General features: G+C 41.5%; 1 pseudogene; it reads left to right on the plus strand.

Annotated features, from left to right (window-relative positions):
- The first annotated feature begins 15,579 nt into the window (after positions 1–15,579).
- LOC110341655 lies at positions 15,580–15,949 on the plus strand (annotated as a pseudogene).
- Positions 15,950–22,983: the final 7,034 nt, after the last annotated feature.

The raw sequence follows: 22,983 nt of genomic DNA on the forward strand, positions 1-22,983 counted from the left end.
ATCCGCCTGCCTCTGCCTCCCGAGTGCTGGGATTAAAGGTGTGCACCACCAACGCCCAGCTTGTATGCTGCCACATCTTCCTGCCATGATGGATGTTTTCATTTTTAAAGTTATATTTTACTTTAAGTGTATGAATGTTTGCTGCATGTATATAAGTGTACCACATGCATGTCTGGTGCCCATGGAGGTCAGAAGAGGGCATTGAATCCCATGGACCTGGAGTTACAGATGATTATGAGCCACCATATGGGTGCAGGGAATCAAACTGCAGTCCTCTGCAAGAACAAGTGCTTTTAAGCACTAAGCCATGATGGATTGTTATCCCTCTGGAATCGTAAGCCCAAATAAACTTCTTCTTTAAGTTCCCTTGGTCATGGAGTTTTATGACAGCAACAGAAAAGTAGTAATATAATCCCCTACAAAACATTGTGAGGGGTACTACAGAAGGAACATGAGAGATGAGATCGTAAGGGGAGATGAGTCCTGATCACATGCCCCCTTTGCTCTTTAAGAACATTTTGGTTAGAGACAGCAGTGGGGGTACATCAAAGAGGACTGCAACTTAATACAGGTCAGTGGTTCATACCACAGGAAATCAATAACACAGCCTTTGGAGGATAAACATGATCTCCTCGCTGTCACATCCATATATATGACCTCATAAGCAAGCCACACACAGTCTAAAAGAATTAATAGTCACTTTTGGGGTTTGGTTTAGTTTGGTTTGGGGACAGAATCCCACTATGTAACTCTATTTTGTTAAGAATAGACTATGTAGCTGAGTCTGTTCTCAAACTCATGGTTGATCTTCCTGCCTCGGCTTCCCAAGTGCTAGAGTCATTAGGTATGCTCCAAACTCTGCCACATACTTTTTCTTTCCACTGAGATATTTATAAGTATGCCTTACATCTCTAGAAAAAAATCCCAGACCTTCCTTTCCATATATTTTCTTCTTGCTTCTTCATGGTTCATGATGCCAACTGAGACTGTCAGTGCAATGGAGCTGGACTCATTGAAGACTAGTCTGCCATTTTCCAGGTCTTTGAACTATACATCCAATCTGGGGATAATCACTTCACTTATTTAACCTGTCCAGGAAGTTCACAACAGTTTTTCCAGTTCTGATTTCCCAGCAATGATCACAAGTTAACCAGTAAAAGTTAATTGCATTATCACAGTTAGAATGCGGACAATGACTTTGGAACACAGCCTAAAAACAGACTTGGTGTTTGCCTCCCTTTTCAGTATTCTCAGAGCATCACCCAGGGTTCTCTCACACACCATTATGTGGGGTGGAAGGATTGAGAAAAGAGCTTAGTCACATTTTTAAGTCCAAAACGACAAAAAGGATTGGAATGTAGCTCAGCTGGTAGAGTGCCTTCCTAGAAAGCACAAGGCCCTGAGTTTCATCCCCAGAAATGGTTGGTGTGGGAGCTATATAGCATGTTCAAGGTCAGCCTGGCCTACATTAAAAACCTGCCCCAAAATAGAAAGCAAAGGAAAAGGGGTAATATTAAAATTGTATACTTTATTTAAATATCACATCCAAAAGATTATGATTGTAGCAGATAACCAATATGAAAATATTAATGTCGGGCATTGGTGGCGCATGCCTTTAATCCCAGCACTCGGGAGGCAGAGGCAGGTGGATCTCTGTGAGTTCGAGACCAGCCTGGACTACCAAGCGAGTTCCAGGACAGCCTCCAAAGCCACAGAGAAACCCTGTCTTGAAAAACCAAAAAAATATTAATAAGGAGCTAGAAAGATGGCTCAGTAGTTAAGAGCACTGGCTGCTTTTCCAGAGAACCCAGGTTCAATTCCCAACACCCACATGGTAGTCAGTTCCAGGGCCTCTTCTGACCTCTGTGGGCGCCGGGCAAGCATGTGGTACAGATATATATGCAGGCAAAACATCCATACACATACAATAAAATAATAAAATTATTTTTAAAAGCTTAAAGTATTAATGAAATATTTTCCTTTTCTTTTTCTTTTAGTTACTAAGTCTTTGAAATCCAGTATTTTGATACACTCACAGTACATCTGAACCCTAACCAATCACATTGCAAGTGTTCACTTGCCACAAGTAGCATATGGATGCAGTACCATATGGCACAGGACCAATGAAAGGTGACCTTGAAAGAAAACGGCTCCGTAAATAATAACCCTGCATTCACTATGTTTTACCTAACTGCAGAACTCAGCTAAGCTCTCCATAGAAACCAGAGACCAAGACCAGCAGGATTGAACCATAGGAGAGAAATAAGGAATGAGCCGGAAGCCAGCCCTCTTCTTAAAGATAATTGTGTGTCTAAGCAATCCTCGTATCTAATCCACATCTGCTGTGTCAAAACCCAATTTGGATTCTTACTTTCTACTGTGTCAGGAACATCTTGCACTTCCTGGTCTCTTTATTTTCCCCACTAGCTCTTCTATGCAATTGCTCTTTCAAAACAAGAAAGATGGAAGAGAGGCAAGACAGCTCAGCAAGTAAAGGTACTTGCTACATGATTCTGGTGACCTGCATTTGATCCCCAGAACCGAGAAAATTTTGACTTCATGAAGTTGTTCTCTGACCTCTACATGTGTGTCATGATATGTTTGTGCGTACATGCACACATATGCATGTGTATGTGCTTGCATGTGTGCATGAGTGTGCACACACACACAGAGAGATATTAAAGAAAAAATTAGAGAGGACACAGCCCATTTTGCTTGTTGTGCTCACTGTGAGCAGCAGAGTCTCTCACCTGTGGGTCTTGTATTATCTCTCAATACCCATAAGACCAAGGCAGACTGACTTGCTAGCTTAGGAATAAAGTCAAACCTCAGGCCTTTCACAGCTTTTGATATAATTTCAATACTTCAATGCCTACTCAAGGTCTAATACCTCCAATGCACATTTTACTAAGTCTTGGGAGTCTGTTGTTTTGTTTATTTAAGACAAGATTTCATGTAACCCATGCTAGCCTGGAACAGCCTATGTAGCAGAGGATAACTTTGAACTGCTTAGCATCCTGCCTCCACCCTCCCCAATGCTAGTATTATTGTAGTGCACCACCACAATCCGTTTATGTGGTGTTGGGGGAAATCAAACCCATCAGAGCTACATCCATAGCCCCTTCTCAGAGCTCTGTTCATCCTTTCCCATATACTACAGATGGTATTTAGATATAATTTTGTATGTATTCACATTCTGACATCTCTAACCCCATTGTTCTATATATGACACTCATTGAAATATTTGCTGATTAACTCATTGGTTTTTATCCCATTCATGTAAAATATCAGAGAGTACTCACAACATGTGAACACAAATGGGCCTGCTCCTCCCCTACACACACCGTCCTCATATGTGAAGTGGAAAAAGGGTCAGAAAGAGGATCAGAAGTTCAAGGTCATCCTCCTTTCCTGCAGGGGTTTCGTTTCTCCTCTATCCCCAGTCTCCTGTAGTCCTTCACCATACTTTTACCTTACCAACACTAACCAGATAGCCCTAGTGAAATCAAAACCACTGAATTTGGATTCCTCAATGGAGGCACTAAAGAACATTGAAGGCTGGGGAGCTGATTCAGTGATAAGCACTTGCCATGCAGCATTAGGACCAGACTTCAGAACCCCAGAACCTCACATAATACCCCAGCTGGGTATGGTGGCCTTCTTGTATTTCCAGCCTGGATACAGGGGATCCCCTGTTAAGAAGTTAAGAAGACTAGCCATGTTGGTGAGTTCTGGGTTTTATGCATTAAAGTGGAGAGCAATGAAAGATGATGTATAACATCATCCTCAAGCTTCCCTCCTATACACATGCATGCACACACCCAAACATGTCCCCACACACATACCAAAAATGCATATATTCATTTGCACAGTATACACAGATGAAAAATGGAAGAGGAAAAAATCACTGTAATATAATCAAAGAAAGCCCAATACACATTTGTCTTTAGATTGCCTTAGGTTAGAAAACACTTCCTTTCTTTCCCCAGTGCACATCCCCTTGGAATAAAACCTCACTAAGAGAATAAAATGAACTTATTTTTCCTTTCTTTTATTCACTAGAAAAGTAAATAGCTGTGGCCTGAATTCAGTGACAGTCATGAAGTATCTACCATTCAATTGCCAATAATTAAACCAGGAAATGTCAGTCATTTCAGCCTACCTACTATGTCACATTTGAAAGCTATAAAAACAAGCATTTATTCCCCAGCTAGAAATTCTTCTTCTCTCTTTCCTTTCTGCCTTCTTTCTTCTTTCTTCTCTCCTTTCCTCCTTTTCCCTTTTCAAGTCCACAGTATTAAATGCATTTTTGGCAGCTTTTCTAAGTAGGCCACTTGATAAGCAGCTGGCATTTATCTGTAACATCCAAACATTCCAAGTTCCCTTAGAGATGAGGAATTGCTCTTGGGCCACAAAAGGTGTCTATAACTGATTGAAAGCTAGGCCGTCTGTGAGAACCAGAATCTTTTCTGCTATAGATGGAATAGGTTATAAAGGAGAAAGGAAGCTGAACTAATGTTCTCCCTGCATCCCCTTCCTCCATAATCAGAGAGGCAGGAAGAACACTCCATTTCAGAGAAGAGCAACTTCACTAGGGTGGCATTCATCATTTGCTGTCCCCGGGAAGTTGCATACACCAATGAGAGACTGAAGGTTGCAGATGGGAAATTGTATACACAAATGAGAGCAGTGAGAGCTGGGGCTGTAGCTCACTTGGGACAGCACTTGCCTAGCATGTATGAAGCACTGGGTTTGATCCCCAGCACCTCATAAACTAGGAGTGGTGTCGAACACCTATAACCCCAACACTTAGGAAATGAAAACAGATAACAAGCAGAAGGGCTTGGTGGTTACTGTTTGATGGTCATTGTATTATTGCTACTGTGTGATGGCAACTGTGTGAATGTCATGACTCAGTGGATACAGATCCCTAGAGGCCACAAAAAGGCAAATGACTCCATAAAGTTGTCCTTTGAGGTGCACAGTGGCATATACATACACACACAATAATAATAACAGTATGCTCATTAAAATGAGTAATAAACTATTTTAAAGTTGAAGGTTATTCTTGACTTACTAGCGAGTTCAAGGCCAGCCTGGGATACATGAGACTCTGTCTCAAGAAAAAGATTTATTAACAATGAATGATATTTTTGCATAAAAAAGATAGCTCCAAAAGCATGCCATTACAACTATGCAGTTTTGAGTATTTTTGAGAAGTAAATTAATGTCCTGGAAGATGGCAGTTGTTCTGTTTTAAGAACCTGAAAAGAAAACTTTTGTGATGGCAGTTTCCCCCTACCTTCAGCGTGTTGAGGGGGAAGTGGATCCCCTCATCATAATGCCTGCTTTTTGTAGTCAAGAGAGTACTGGAAAGTTGTAATTCAAATCTTAAGAGATGTGAAAGTTATTGTTCTTTAGGGAGGGTTTGCAATCTCTGGGGAGATGCCATGAGGAGGGATGAAAACAAGTGAGAGAGCGAGGGGACATCCACAGGAGAATACATCAATGGCTCAGTCACCAAGAATTTTGCCTCTGTGTGTAATACAAAGAGCCAAGGAATCCTGGTCAGAGTCACCGCTAAAGAGAGGCTCACACTTGCAGCTACAGCATGCCCTGTCATTAATAGCCTCTTTTGGTCCCCACTGTCTTCTGAGCATGGCTCTCCAGCCTGGCAGTCATATCTGTGAGTTGCTCAAGAAGTTCCCCAGAATTCCTTTCCTGAATAGAGTCAGTAAATAACTCTGTTGCCTGCCTATACCCCCCAAATGTCTTTACCAATAAACTCATTAGCCTCCCAATGAGATGACCAATGATGCCTATTCAGATCTCTAACCCATCGTGGAGTTTTCTGATCCCAATTCACCTCACATATCAGTAAAAAGATCTAGATGCTGGTTAGCTGTTTCTCATTTAAAATGAGGAACTGGAGATATCTCAAATATAAAGCACTTGCTGCATAATCAAGAGGAGCTGAGTTTGGTCCCCAGAACCCATGTTAAAAGGCCAAATGTGCTGGCACACACTTGTAATCCCAGAACTGGAGAGTCCAAGACAGGTGAATCCCTGGGATTCACTGACCAGCTAGCCTAGTCTCATTGGTGAGCTCTATGTCAGAGAGAAACCCTGCCTCAACAACACAAGGGGGAAATAATACTAAGAAACAGCAGAGGCCAGGTGGTGGTGGCACATGCCTTTGATCCCAGCACTAGTGAGGCAGAGGCAGGTGGACCTCTGTGATTCTGTGACCAGGTTGATCTACTGAGCAAGTTCCAGAACAGACTCCAAAGCAGCACAGAGAAACCCTGTCTTGAAAAACCAAAAAAGGAAGGAAGGAAGGAACAGAGGTTGATCACTGCCGGATGCCCCTCTCACACACATGGTGGGGGGAGAAAGAGAGAGGGGAGGGAGGGAGGGAGGAATTTAAGCTTCCAATGATAAATAGAATAAGGGGCATCTACTCCAAACAAAATTTAGATTTCTTATTCTACAATATCTAGAATGCAGGTTGTGACAAATTCACCAAAGAGAGGGTCTCCTGTGGAGACACTACCTGGATAGCCATCCAGCCATGCTCAGGTAAGCTCTTCTAGTTGTAACTCCTACACAACCCTATGACGACTGCAGTCAGTTAGCTCCACATCATCTTCTCAGACTTGCTGGAGGCTGAATCTGACTCACTACATCTTCTAAGTCTGGAACAGGCAAAAGACTGCACAGGTCTCAATGAAGCTCTAAGAAGTTTATAGCTTGCCTTGCTGGCAAGCTATGAATCTTCAAAGAAATGTGTGTGTATGTATCACATTTGCATAGATCCCATTTATCACCCATAAGCATCCCATAGCAAAGTCATTTGGAAAGAATCATTATCAAAAAGCAATCTGCGTCTCCTTATTGACTACACCTCATTAATTTCTGACTTGAGTCTCTCAAAATTGTGTCACTGAATATTTGCTTGTTGGTTTCATTTCCTTAAACATGAATGATGGTAGTAATTATATCACCTTATATTTATGGAGTTGTTTATACTTTTTCAGGGAATTTCTAGTCTCACAACGATCCCCCAAAGAACTTTTAGCCGCTTTTAAAACAAATGTGTCGGGGGTGGAGGAACCACACACATAGAACAGCTAGCCTCGGGTCATATATAATGTAGACTTGAGCAACTCCAATTTTTCAAAATCCAACAACATAACCCAGTAAAGGTTCCTGCTATTATGTGGCAAATTCTTGATAGTTCTATGTTGCATAACGATTACTTTTAAAAATCTGGATTAAACTCACACCAAAACATTTCGATAGTATCCCTCCACTATCGATGAAAGTACTACACAATAAATTAGTACAGAGCTCTTATTTTTAGAAGCAATGGTTGGGCTGGTTAGATGACTTAGAGAATAAAGGCACTTCTCTACCAAACCTGATAACCCAAGTTCCATCCTGAGGACCCACATGATGGAAGGAGGGAACCAACTCCCACAAGTCAGCCTCTGCATGCACCCTCAAAGACACATTAAGTAAATAAATAGATCAATAGATGAATAAATAGAAATCTTTTGGTAGATATAGTGGCATATGGGAGCAACACCAGGCAGAGTAATTACTGCCAGTTTGATGCCAATGTGGGCCACATAGTAAGTAAATCCTAGGCCTGGGTTACACAATAATACTCTGTGTCAAACACACACACACACACACACACACACACACACACACACACACATACACACACACACACTCCAGAGAAGTCTTAGCCCTCCAAATGAAAACACTCTAGGTCCCCAGCAATGCCATTAAGATGTCAGTTCTCGCAGCAGCAGTGGTTACCTGCATAAGACTATCTACATAAGGCAACATCTGGGTCCATCATGAAGAAAAGAGGATGTATAAGACCCCGCCCCTTTTGTTAAAGGTTTCAGGGGGAGGGAGAACCATATACCTCAGGAGTGAAGCCACCGGTCCATTGACCCTACTGAGGCAAATAATCCCTGATCCTGCCCATACAGGCAACCTTAATTAAATGCAATAGTAAGTCACGCACCAAAAAGGACATGAAAATAGGAGGAGTGTTTGGTGGGAGGTTAAGGGGATAAGAGAGAATAGTGGAGAGGAGAATTCGATCAAAGAACATTATATGTGTGTATGTAATTGTAAGAGAAATTATTACGAACTTAAAAGGTTGAAATGAAATAAGTTGGCTCTCAGTTTGATGGTTTTACTCTCCTAGTTCCATAGGATCTTCTTGCTGTCAGCAAGGCAAGGCATCAGTGTAGAGTACCATGCTCAGAACCATGCACCTTGCATGGTGCTTTATGCAAATATATTATGTTCCTACAGCTATCCCCAAGTGATGGTCTAGCCCAGTTTCATTTTTGTTGCTGTTATAAAATATCCTACTAAAAGGCAACCCAGAGAAGAAAGGGTATATTTGCCTTACAATTCCAGGTTATAGTCCATTATGGAGAGGAATGAATTTGAGGCAGGGCTCAAGCAACTAGTTCCAGGACTCCGCAGTCAAGAGCGGTGGGAGACAAATAGATTCTTGTTTGCTGCTGCTGCTGCTGCTGCCATCACCTAGCTTTCTCCTGCTGGATACTGTTCAGGACCCGGTGCCTACAGAATGATGCCATCCACAATGGGTTGGGTTTTTAATGTCAATTAACAGTCAAGACAACCCCCCCACAGGTATTCCCACAGGCCAACCTGATCTAGATAATTCCTCACTAAGAGTCTCTTACCAGGTGATTCTCTGTTGTGTCAAGGTGACAAAACTCATCATCATGTGGCCTATTGTGAAATTTATTTCTTGTTTGTTTGAGACAGGATCTCATTATGTAGCTTTGGCAGGCCTGGAACTCACTATGTAGACCCATCTGGCCTAGAACTCAGAGATCGCCTGCCTCTCTCTCCTGAGTGCTGGGATTAAAGGCATGCCCCAAAACACCCCCACTCATGCCACTATTTTTATTGCCATTTTGGTGATCAGAGACCTTTCTCAAAATGACTCACCACAGAATTATCAGAACCAAGACAGGTTGAAACCTAAGTACTTCCTCAAACACTGGGCCAGTGTGAAAAGCAATGAAGACATCTCCCAAACCCCATGGGCACATTCTTGCTTCCCTAAGCAAACAAAAGGCAGTTCTCCATTGCCTTGATGATGCTTGGCATCCTATCCACACACCCCCATCCACCCCACCCCATCTCCTTTTTTTCCCAGTTACCTTCTTTAAAGGATTAATCAACGCAAACCTGCTCCTGATGGAACCTTTTCTTCTTGTTCATTTTATGGGCTAGTTACAAGGATTAAACTTTTTAATGTATGTAAAAAAAAGACTTTGTAATCATGTAGAGCATGAGCATATCTAGCAAAGTGTCATTATAATAATTGCAGGTTATTCAGAAGCCAACAATAGCAGCTCTTCCCTCCTCCCCTCCCTTTTCTCCATTTTCCCCTCTGTCCCTCCACCCTGAGTGATTTAGAGCAAAAAGCAGTAATCCGTGGAATAAACAACCAGCATAGACACCACAGGATACAAAAGACCAGAATACAAAAGGACTGAGGTCTCCAGAGGCATAGAAGTGACTGGGAGATTTGGTCTCATTTTAGAGGAGAGTGGTGGCTGTCACTTTATAAAACAGAGTCCCCATTTCCTCTTGTAATTATTTATGAGGCAAGTTAAGTGAAAGGAGCCAGCAAAGTAAATACAAAATGCTTCTGCATCAATGAGGTGTGTTCTGCATTGTTCCACAATATAGCAAAAGGAAACCTGTAGACAATTAACAGAAAGAATATCAGAAAAAGACAAGCTGAGGAGACAGCTAAGTGGGGAAAGGGCTCTCTGTGCAAGTGCGAGGATCTATGTAAAAACCAGGTGCATCGTGCTTCTGTAACCCTAGAACTTGGGAGTGGAGGTGGCAGACACAAGAGGATCTCATGGGCTGGCTAGAGAGTCAGCCTAACCAAAGTGACAAGCTCCCGATCTCAAAAAATAATATGCAGTCATTGAGCAAGACTTCTGACATTCCTGACACTGATCTCTGACCCTCAGTGCACACACACACACACACACACACACACACACACACACACACACACACACACACACAATAGTAACTCCAGCTCCATGGGATCCAATGTCTTCTTCTGGCTTCTTTGGACACACAAGGGTGCTCACATTGCAGCACACACACAAATTTAAAAAACAAAACAGAAGCTTGGTGGGGTTTTGCTTATAGTCTTTCAGTCAGTTCTCCATGTTTAGTCAGAGATCTTCTCAAGTCCTAAGTGTGAATCTAGAGCTTAACCTAAGAATAACCCTCCTTTGGTAAGAAGTTTATGCTCTCTGCTTTTACTGAAGCCTTTCATAGGATAGGCCCCCACCCCCAACATCTGATTCAGGAAAAAGTACAAAACAATAGCAAGACTGGGGGGGCACAACTATTCAGTTCCCCCAGACTACATCTTCTATTTCTTTGATGGACAAGGAACACACCGTGGAAGGCACCCAGGAGAGGCAGGAACAGAACTATGAAGTTCCCCAGCCCCCAACACCATTGCCTGCCTTGTTTCCTGCCTTTGTCCCCACACTGCTGCCAGTACTATGGACTATTTATTAACCACATGGTGTGGAACCTTCTCCTCTCCTCAAAAACATTTAAGAAGAAGTTTGTTTTATGTGGTGAGATTAAAGTCTTTTCTGAACCCCATTGGTTATTATCTGTGGTGACAATATTTTTGGTTGTGAGCCTAGCCTTTAATGGCTGAGCCATCTATCCAGCCCACCATGGGGTTAATAAATGTCCTACTCTGAAGGTACTTTCTCTAGCTCCTTCTTAAATCTATTCCCTCCCCTAAACTTCCCCAGGAGCTGACACTTGGCATTTATTATAGGAAGGTTCTTTACTAAGCTATTTAGAACTTGCCACACTGAATTCCTTCTGCATCACCAGTCAGCAACAGTTGCCTCTTTAGTCAATGTTTCCCATCATTTACCCATTTCAAAGCAATATTTAGGAGCATCAAGGTAAGCAAACCCCTAAAGTCCAACTTGTCTAGATTTTTCTTGCTGTTGTTGGTTCGTTTTGTGTGTGTGTGTGTAAGTGTACAACAGAATTCTCCTTCTCCTCCGCTCATATCCCTGATCCTTGTACCCCAGCATGTGACTTTTGTATTTAAAGTTCCAAGGAGCCTCTCAGCAGCTGCCAATAAACACCCTCCCATTAGTAACACTCCCACGCTTAACACTCCCACCCACGTGCATTTCAAACCCATACTTCCGATCCAGTAAAACCACATCTTAATCCCAGTACATAATGACCTATTTCTGCCTTAATCGACTTCTTATCCAGGAAAATAAATATATATCTAGTCCATTGACTTAACCACTTAGCCCTGACTACATGAAGCGCAAAAGTCTCAAAATAAATATTTATCTAACACACAAATTCAAAAGCCCCAATTCCAGCCCACTTCTTTAAAATCAGCATTGTAAAAAAGAGTTGGCCCTACTGTTTTGTAGTTATTAATATGTAGCTGTTGTGTCCCTAGATCTCATCAACTTCTCAGCATTCCATAAACAGCAGCTTCCTTTAAGGCAGGAGCAAATAGGTAGACAGTAGTGGTCTATGCATTGTAAAATAAAAGGTTTTAAATTTTTTTCTTCTTTCTGTTTCTACATGTTTTCTAAACTATCTACAATGACTACTATTTTATAACAAAAAGGAAAAAGTATCTAATGCCCCTTCTCTTCTAAGTTTTAAATATTTATGTGGATACACATGTGTCTGTGTGTGGGTATATAGATATGTTTGTGAAAGTACCCACAGATATGAGTTCTCTTGGTACTGAAGTTACAGGCAGTTGTAAACTACTGAACTTAGGTCCTCAGCAAAATCAGCAAGCACTTGTCTAACGAGCCTTGTCTTCAGTCCTAAATATATAAATGCATATACATACATATTCTGTTTGAGTTAGGGTTTCTATTGTTATGAAGAGACACCATGACCACAGAAACTCTAATAAAGGAAAACATTTGATTGGGTCTGGATTACAATTCAGAGGTTTAGTCCATGATCATCGCGGTGGGAAGAATGACAGAGTGCGAGTAGACATGGTGCTGGAGAAGGATCTGAGAGTTCTACATCCATATTGTCAGGCAGTAGCAAGAAAGAGACACTGGGCCTGGCCTGAAACCTCAAAACCCACTCCTAGGGACATATTTCATCCAGCAATGCCACACCTACTCCAACAAGGCCACACCTACTCCAACAAGGCCACACCTCTTGATAGTGCCACTCCCTATGAGCCCATGGGAACCATTTTATTTCAAACCACAATATACATCTATTTAAATTCAATCAGGGGCCAGTGAGATGGCTCTTCAGGTAAAAGTATTTGCCCCCACAAGCCTGGCAAATTGAGTTCAATCCCTGGAACCCACGTAAAGGTGAAAGGAGAAAACAGTCTCCACGAGTTGCCCTCTGACTTCCACACTATGTCCTATAATATGCACACCCAACCCTTCCACACAATAAGAACAGTAAGTAAAATAAATATTTTAAATGCAGGGTGCTGAAGAGATGGCTCAGTGATTGAGAATGATGACAGCTCTCGAAGAGTACACTGTTTGGGTTCTCAGGACTGACATTAGGTGGCTCACAATTGTCTGTATATAATTCCAGTTCCAGAGACTCCAACGCCTTCTTCTCTCCTCCAAGGACTTGTACAAACACACACACTCACACACACACAATAAATGTATTAAAAATATTATAAAGCTTTTAAAATTCAGTCAGCACAAGTCTTCTGTAGATCATGAAAATATTCTAAAATGGAATGGTGTTTTGTTTTCACAGTTCTATACATTTTCTGAAAATCATTGGATTGCATACTTAAAATTGTAAGTAAGAGGTTCGGACCCCTTTCTCTGGTAAGAGAAATAATTAGATTAACAATTATGGGATTAAATACTTAAGTCAGAGATAGCCAGTAAGAAACAAGCAAATGGCCAACAGTTTCATAATTAATACAGCGTCCTGTGAGTTATTTGTGGGTTCAGACAATGCGGTAGGGCTCAGGCGGATGGCGGGGAAGGCTACACTCAACATATGGTGTCAGCATGTGGGATTGAATTTCCATGTAGAATGACAAGAGCTTAAAAGGAATCTTAGAAACAAAAGAACAGAGAGAAGCACAGCTTCTTGGTAGCAGCATTTTTCTCAGCTGGGCTCTGTTTTGCTAGCAACAAGCAGAGACTCACGTGGCTCTCTTAAGGGAGTCTTCCTGACTCAGCATAAGCAAAAAAAAAGCAAGGTTCTTTTAAGAGGCTCTGCTAACAATTGAAAGGTGTGTACATACAGCTGAAAGTGGCAGTGACCACATCTCCAAGCCAGCAGATTTTGCTAGACATCAGCATAGACTGAAGCAATGAGCTGGAGTCAAACTTATGCCTGCCATCTTGGAAAAACTGCAGTTTAAACAGCCTTGGTTTTTAGCAGATAAGACACGTGGCCAGAAAAACATAAAGATTTACAGTAAAGTCAGATTCAGATAAAGAAAAACCTCTAAAGGTTTACAGTGTGTTTAAAAATATACTCAACATGGAGGGAAGGAGAGAAGACTGAAGAGAAAGAAAGAATATGTCCCTCTTGTTGCAGTCCTATAGGGAGGTGTCAGCACCTTTAGGAAGTGGTACAACCTTTAAGATGTAAAGCCTATTTGGAAATCTTCAGATGACACTGGAATATCCCTTTAAAAAGTAGATTGAAGCCCTGGCTCTTCTGCTTCCGTACTTTCAAGATTCCATAAGTTAAGTAGCTGGATTTCTTGTTGTTTTATTCCCCACCATGACATACCAGTCATGGACCAAAAACACTGTAACTACGACAATGCAAAGTTTTTGCCTTTTTAAATTGATTATCTTAGGCATTTCATTACAGAAACACAAAGCTGATTAAAACACAGACAAAGGGAAGAAGGAGAGAAAGAAATATGTGGATGGTAGAGAAATAGGAAGGGAAGAACAGAATGTGAGAAGGAGGATAGATATATAAAATTCAACAAGTGATCTCCATTCCAATACAGCTAAAGACAGCATGGTTACAAGCTCTATCACTCACCCCTACTCTGAGAGCTGTATGTGGTTTACTAGTCTGTTAGGAAATGGAATCTCTAGGCCCTCCAACACAGCAGCAGAAGGCTGAGACTTTGAAGACATTGATAGGATGTAAAAATTGCACCACCAATTTTGTCATTGTGTACACAGCAAGTGTAGCATTGTGTCTTTGAAAAACAGAGTTTATGCAACAAATAGAATGCTCTCATCATGTTGGTCTACCACATGGGGCTAAACAGCACAAAGTGTTACACCTCAAATGGAGAAGTGCTATGTTCATATCATTTCTTCTGACAGTGGTTAAACACATATTGAACACAACATAATATGCTTCCTGTTTGGGAGGCTATTGGGATATGGTTCCTAGCCTCCAAATTTATCACACCAAGTAAAGCCTCCTATATTAGGGGAGTTGTCATGCTTTTTGAGGTAGGAAATGGATGAAAGTAAGGCTGAGGCCTTTATGCATTATTCTCCAAAAAAAGACAAGGGAATTCCTTCCAGCCTGGGGAAATAGCATCTCCAAAGGGTATGACTAAGACACAATAAACCAGGCTACAGTGATTAGTAGCACTTGTTACTCTTGCATAAGACTCAGGTTCAGTTCCCAGAACTCACATAGTAGTTCACAGCCATCTAAAACTCGGGTTCCAGAGGATTCAATTTCTTCTGATCTACACAGACACTACACACAGATGCTGCACACACACACACACACACACACACACACACACACACACACACACACACACTGGCCAGACACTCATACATATAAAATCAGATAAATAAATCTGAAAGAAAGTTTTTAAAGGGGATGATGAACCCAGTAAAAAAACAGATTGAAAAGATTCCTTGTGGAATGGAAGAAAATATGTATATACCATAAGTAATACAAGTAGTTCATGAGGCTATACAAATAACTCAAAAAGCAAATAACAAAGAAAGAAACCCTCAACAGTTAGAGCTGGAGAGATGGCTCAGCAGTTAAGAACACTTGCTGCTCTTTCAGAGGACTGGGCTTGGGTTCCCAGAACCCATGTCAGGCTGTCCACAACTACCTGTAACTCCAGCTCCAAGGTAGCCAAGCACCTATTATGGTCTCCACAGGCACCCACCCTCACAGAAATAAAAGTAAGTATAAAAAAAACTCAGTAGTAAAAGAAAAACAAACAACCCAGTCAAAAAAACTAAGCACTAAACCTAAACAGATGCTTCTCCAAAGGCATACTACTATATGAAAATATATTCCACATCACTAATAATCAGGGGAACACAAAGCAAAACCATAATGAGGTACCACGTTTCCCAGACAAAATGCTGCATTCTCCAAAAAGAATTGTTGAGACTGTAGTGAGAAGGTCAACATACCCAATGCCACGTGAAGCCAGCTTAGCAGACATCAGTGGTGACCCAGGCTCCAGGGAAGCTCTCTCCCTCCAGGTCTTCTTCCAGAATGATCAGCATGAAAGTCATCAACAGGGTAAGGTCTGTTGGGAAAAACAGTTTGTCAGAACATTTCCTGGAAGAAAACACCAGTGGGTGACCCAGTGAACTTGTTATACAAGAAGGACTGCTGCACCAAGCCTGAGAAGCTGGTACCCAGCATCTCCCAGAACAAGGTGACCAAGATAGAAATTGTAGTGTGCACAATAAATTTTGTCTTTAGATCACCTTAGACTTTGACCCAGTGATCATCCTGTACCACCAGAGACCTGGACAGAAACAGATAAGCAGGATGACACTGACCACTTCAACACAGATATCAGCATCCTATTCTTGAGGGTTTCTGAATCCATTCCGGGTTAATGTCAAATGATAACAAAGAACTGTGAGGCCGAGTAACTGAGATTTGGAACATTTTTCTTTCCTTCTTTTATAAAAAATTCTTTTTCCTTTTCCTTTTGCACAAGTCTACAGAATCTTTTAAAGCACTGAACTTAATTTTTCTCCCTAATCATTTCACCAGGAAAACAAGATGAATGGATCTTTTAAAGAAATTAAAGTAAACTAAGACTGTGATATTCGCTATTTATAAAAAGGGCTTTAGATGTCCTTACTGCAGTTACAAGGTTTTCTTTATATACTATCTCCCCCATGGGGTGTAGAAACACTAAAATAATAGGGAATTGCCCAACAGAAGTAGACTTCACTTGTTTTGAAGTCTTTTGATCTGAAATTACAGTTAATTACACTTTAAATTTTATTTATTGCATACACATATGTTTATTCGTAAGTATGTAGACATGCATGTGTCATGGCACACACATGAATGTCAGAGAGCAACTTCAGGAGTCAGTTCTCTCCTACCATGTAGGCCCTGGAGCTGGAACTCAGGCTTGTTAGCAAGCACCTTTAACCACTCAAGAACCTCACTGGCCCCAGAAATTATCTTATTTATGGACATAAGCTTACTGAATGCAATACATATCTTTACATATGTGGTGTGTGTGTGTGTGTTTCCTTATATAGTGACAGAGATGTATATTTCTTCATAAAAATGTAATGGTGTACCTATTCATGCTGAACTTTTTAGAAGTTTAGTCATAAATGTACTATTTTGTAAAACATAAATCAAGTGTGTTTATTGAATGGTGATTGCCGGCTTTATTGCTTTGGTTTTTATCATGTGATGGCATAAGTGAACCCAAATAAACACAAGTTCGGATTGATGTATGCAGTATTATGATCATAGTAAAATGTATCTGAATTTAAAAAAAACAAAACGAAGATATACTACCACTTACAATAATATAGCTGGAACTGATAGAACATCAAAGCTGAGTATAACATGCTACCATTCACAGTTTGAATATAAAAAAATTAGTTTCTGGGCAACAAGATAGCTCAACCAGTCACCAAAGCTGACAACCTGAAGTTCCATCCTTCATACCCTAGTGGTAGAAGGAGAGAGCTGACTCCCATATGTTGTCCTCTAACCTCCGCATGCACTGTGTGGCACTGAGTGCACACACACACAAACAAAATAGTTAAGTTTAAGAATATTTTGAAGAGTTAATCTTATTGATATTGGAAGTATACCCATAGTTCCTAGAGGCTGAGGAGTCAGGGCAAGAAGGGATGGAGAGAGGTTGATCAATGGACACTAAGTAATAGTTAAGAGAACTACATTCTAACCTCTATGACATGGCAGGGCCACTTTATTTTATATTATAAATATCAATCCCAGTTACCTCTCCCTCCCCTCCTACCCTGTCCCCAACTAACCCCCTATCCCACCCCATCCACTCCTCAGGGAGAGTGAGACCTTCCATGGGGGATCATCACAGTCTGCCACATCATTTGGGACAAGACCTAGGCCCACCCCCATGTATCTAGGCTGAGAGAGTATCCCTCCAGGAGGGAATGGGATCCCAAAGTCCATTTGTACACTAGGGATAAATACCGTTTCCATTGCCAGAGGCCCCACAGCCTGCCCAAGCCTAACTGACACCCATGTTCAGGAGGCCTGGTTTGGTCTCATACAGGTTCCCAAGCTGTCTGTCTGGGGTCCATGAGCTCCCACTTGCTCAAGTCAGCTGTTTCTGTGGGTTTCCCCAGCATGGTCTTGACCCCTTTACTTATCCCTCCTCCCTCTCTGCAACTGGATTCCAGGAGTTCATCTCAGTGCTTAGCTTTGGATCTCTGCTTCTGCTTCTATAAGCTGCTGGATGAAGGCTCTAAGATGGCATCTAAGGTAGTTATCAGTTTCATTATAGGGGAAGGGCACTTAAGGCACTATTGCTTAGATTCTTAATTGGGGCCATCCTTGTGGATCTGTAGACATTTCCCTAGTTGCAGATTTCTCTTTAAACCTATAATGGCTCCCTCTATTAAGGTGTCTCTTTTCTTCATGTTCTCCTCCCCCCCTCCTCTTCTCCCCTCCTCTTTCTTCTGCATCCCCTCTCCCCCCTCCCCACGCTCCCAATTTGCTCAGGAGACCTTGTGGTAGGACGACTTTAGATAGTAATAATGAACTAGTTTTGTAACTTTTATTTATTATTTTAGAAATAATCTTATTTTACATATCAATCCCCCATTCCCTTGCCCTCCCATCCTACCATGAGCCCCCAAACCCCCAGACCACACCCCACCCACTCCCCAGGCATAGTGAGGCCTTCCATGGGGGATCATCAAAGTCTGCTAAATCATTTGGGGGGAGGGCCTACGCCCTCTTTCATGTATCTGGACTGAGAGAGTATCCCTCTATGTGGCGTGGGCTCCCAAAGTCCATTTGTGCACTAGGGCTAAATGCTGTTCCACTGCCAGAGGACCCATAGACTACCCAGACCTCCTAGCTGGCACCCACATTCAGAGGCCTTGGTTCAATCCAGTGCTCATTCCCCAGCTTTATGACTGGGGTCTCCATGCTCTCACTAGGTCAGGCCAACTGTTTCTGTGGGTTTCTCCAGCATGGTCTTGGCTCCTTTGCTCATCCCTCCTCTCTCTCTACAACTGGGTTCCATGAGTATGGCTCAGTGCTTAGCTGTGGGTGCCTACATCTTCTTTGATCAGCTACTGGATGAAGGCTCTAGGATGGCAATTAAGGTAGTCATTATAGGGGAAGGGCATCAAAGACATCTCTCCACTATTGCCTAGATTCTTAGTTGGGGTCATCCTTGTGGATCTCTGAACATTTCCCTAGTGCCAGACTTCTCTTTAAACCTATACTGGCTTCACACATCTGACAGAGGGATGATTTCCAAAATATACAATGAACTCAAGAAACTAGCCACCAAAACACCAAAAATTCAGTTAAAAAGTGGGGTACAGAACTAAATAGAGAATTCTCAATAGAGGAATCTAAAATGACTGAAAGACACTTAAGGAAATAATCAATATCCTTAGCCATCAGGGAAATGCAACTCAAAACAACTCTGAGATACCATCTTACAATGGCCAGAATAACTAAAAGCAAAAACACCAATGACAGTCTATGATGTAGAGGATGTGGAGAAAGAGGAACACTCCTCCATTACTGGTGGGAGTGCAAACTTGTACGACCACTTTGGAAATCAAATCGGTGGTTTCTCAGGAAAATGGAAATCAGTCTACCTCAAGATCCAGCAGTTCCACTCTTAGTCATATATGCAAAAGATGCACATTCATACATCAAGGACATCTGTTCAACTATGTTCATAGAAGCATTGTTTGTAATAGCCAGAACCTGGAAGCGACCTAAATGCCCCTCTGCCGAAGAAAGGATGAAGAAAATGTGATTCATTTACACAATGGAGTATTGCTCAGCAGAAAAAAATGGAATCTTGAAATTCACAGACAAATGGATGGAACTGGAAGAAACCATCCTGAGTGAGGTAACCCAGTCATAGAAAGAGAAGCAGGGTAGATACTCACTCATATATGGATTTTAGACATAGAGCAAAGGATTACCAGCCTACAATCCACACCACCAAAGAAACTAGGAAACAAGGAGAACCCTAAGAGAGAAACACATGGTTCCCCGAAGAAGGGGAAAGGGTCAAGAACCCCTGAACAAATTGGGAGCACGTGGGGAGAGGGGAGGGAGGCAGGAATGGCATGGCCTTTTGAAACCTCAAAGCCCTCCCCTAGTGACATATCTGCTTCCAACCAAGTCACACACACACACACACACACACACACACACACACACACACACACACACACACACACACACAGAGATTTTAAAGTGGGGAGATTCAGTCATTAACAGAGATGGGGAAAAATGCTTGGAGTAACAAAGCATTAAAGTATTTTCTAGAGGTCATGGAATGATTGTTTTGTGGTTAATAGCACTGGTTGCTCTTCCAGAGGATCATGGCTGAGCTCCCAGCACCCACAAGGCAGCTCCCAACCACGTGTACTTCCAGTCCTAGGAATTCAACACCCTCTTCTGGCTTCCTCTGGCTCTATATACACATGGTACACAGACATACATGCAGGCAAAACACACATACATATATAAATAAAATTTAACAAAATAATTTTTAAGATAAAGTATTTTTCAAGACTTATAATCTTTGGATTGCATGAAGATAAGAGAAGGCAGAATTAGGAAGTCTAGTGGAGGGAAGCTTAGAAGGCAAAACACAGAGATGGGTAGAATGAAAGTCTACAAGAAGGTTCTCTTTGAAGTTTGCTTATATGTGATACAGAAAGTAATGAAAATAAGAAAAAGAATGCCTTGATACATGTAGTCCCACTATTAACAAATGGTATAAACCACTGGTTCTCTACTTTCCCAATGCTGAGACCCTTTAATACAGTTTCTCATGTTGTGGTGACCCTCAACCATAAAATTATTTTCCTTGCTACTTCATAACTCTAATTTTGCTACTGTTATGAATCATAATGTAAATATTTGCCAAGGGGGCCACACCCCACAGACTGAGAAAACTGATAGAAATGAATGATGTAGCAGCAAGAAGCTGAAACTTGGGATTGGAGAGATGTCTCAGCGTAAGAGTACACACTGCTCTTGCAGAGGACCCAAATTCAGTTCTCAGTACCCACTTAGGTAACTCACAGCCTCCTATAGCCCCAGCTCCAGGGTATCTGATGTCCTCTTCTGGCCTCTTGGGCACTGTACTCATGTGCACATACCACCACCACCCACACACACACACATAATAATTTGTTCAAAGAAAAGAAGTCAGTGAATACTTATAACTTTTCTCTGATGCATTATGTCACAAATACCTTCCTATCGAATTTTGTCTCATTTGCATAAAAATACGTATTTGTATATGAAATGAGTTACTATCTAGACAGCCAATTTAGTCACTTAAGTAAATAACAGTCTATGATTCTTTAAGCCAATTATTTGAAAACACATCCAAGATCCACAGTTAATGCAGAAGACTCCAAAAAAAATTAAAAAGCCTCAGGGGAAAAATCATGCTGCCAAAACTACAAGAATGAACTTTACAACTGAAGTTTCACATTTTGCTCTTTAGTTGATACATTTGGGAAGAAACATTCTCAAAATAAATTTATTTCAGTGCTTCTCAGAGTCTTTCTCTTTTGTTTTTGATTTCCTTGTTTACTTTTTTGCTTTGTTTGAGACTGGGCTTCCTCTGTATCCCAAGCTGACCTGACACAATGTAGCCTGGACTGTCCTCAAACTCATGTCAATTTTCCTCCCTTGGCCTCCCAAGTGCTGGGGTTAAAGACAAATATGTTTCCTCTTTAGTCTCTGGCCACTGTAAAATCTGAAGTTCCTCAATTGCCCTTCTTCAGATCATATAATCTATATTTTGTCTACACAGGAATCTTTGTCTTCTGGCTCTACAGTCAGCAGAGGACATGCCTACACTGGAAATCTGCATTACATTTCTTCTCCAACAGCTCAGTGTCCCCCTACACCCTGCACCAGATTCCAGGAGCTAGGTAATTATCTTTCACAAAAAAGGTTACTGCTGATTGGACATTTTGAATAAGAAACAGGTGATATTTCTTTGTTATCTCTTATAATTCCAAATAAAATAGACTCTGATCCCAAGTTCCTCTAAGCCAAAAATAATCCAGTCTTAACCATTTGTGGCCACCTCCTTCCTTTCTCTTCCCCTGGGATTGTAAAACATCCCAACAGCCAGCCTGTCATCAGTCATTAGTCTAAAAGATATATAGCCAAGAAGTCCAAGTAACTGATGAGTTATAGGTACCCCCTGCCTCCTGAGATGCATGCATTCACCGAGAGGCTAAACAGAAAGACACCACCAACAATTTAAAAATAAATAATAGCAACAACTGCCATATGCTAGGAATCTAGCACGGTCTGGTTCTAACACATATATTATACCTTAAACAATAACCTACCATGACTCTACCATTCCATCTAGGAATATATCCAACTTCCTCGGCCCTTATTGCTATCAGGAGAAATATAGACAACCCTGGCTTGGGACCATGGAAACAGAAGCAAAGTCTTCAAGAATAAATAAAGGACTGAGTTTAAAGGCCAGACAGGACATACACAGAAGGCTTGAGCTGGGTGAGCAATCCAAGGGTTGAAAAGAACCCATTGGCGTGAGCGGCTGATGAAGCCATTGGTGACTTTGATGAAAGTCATTATAGAGTGAGAGGAAGAGGAAATAAGATTGAACTGGGCTTAAGAGTCTTTAAGAGGGAAGAAACACATACAGCAAGTTTAGGCTGTTCTATGGGAAATGCGATAGCTAACAGTGATTTAGAGGTCTGCCAAGACTTGTTATAGGCTTTTTCTTTTTCTTTCTTTTTTTTTGAGATAACAGCAACTTTAGTATCTTAAAAGGCCACAGGGAAGGAGCCAAATTGAACACATAAGAAAAATATCGAGAAATATCATCATTCCAGTGGAGATGGGGAAGAAGATGCTTAAGAGCACATGGGAAGTGATTGGCATGGAAAAGTGAGCAGTGGCTAAGTGGGGGAAAGTGCATGCCCCCAAGCCTAACGACCTGAGTTCAATACTCGGGACTCACATAGAGGAAGGAAAGACCCAGCTGCCACAAGTTAACCCCTGAATTCCACACATGCACCATAGCATAAATGAGAGAACACACACACACACACAAAATTAAAAAATAAATGGTTTTCAACTTAAAGAAAAGGCTATCGTATAAATATAGGGAAAAAAAGGATCCCCTGGAACTGGACTTACAGGTGGTGCCACAATTCCAGTACTCTTAACCACTAAGCCATCTCTCCAGCCTTGTACCCATCAATTCTAGTAGTTTACTGGGGATGCCTGTAACCCTGGGACTTGGGAAATGAAGACAGAAGGATTGCAAGCTCAAAGGTTACAATCATGCTACACAGTGAGGTCCTGTGTCACAAAAGTACTACAGTGCAAAATAACTAGAGTAGTACTTGAGAATTCTCAATTTGCCTTTTGCTGTAAGTCTCTGAA

Source organism: Mesocricetus auratus, unplaced genomic scaffold (genome assembly GCF_017639785.1).
Source record: "Mesocricetus auratus isolate SY011 unplaced genomic scaffold, BCM_Maur_2.0 Super-Scaffold_100003, whole genome shotgun sequence".
In the NCBI taxonomy this organism is placed as follows: Eukaryota; Metazoa; Chordata; class Mammalia; order Rodentia; family Cricetidae; genus Mesocricetus; species Mesocricetus auratus.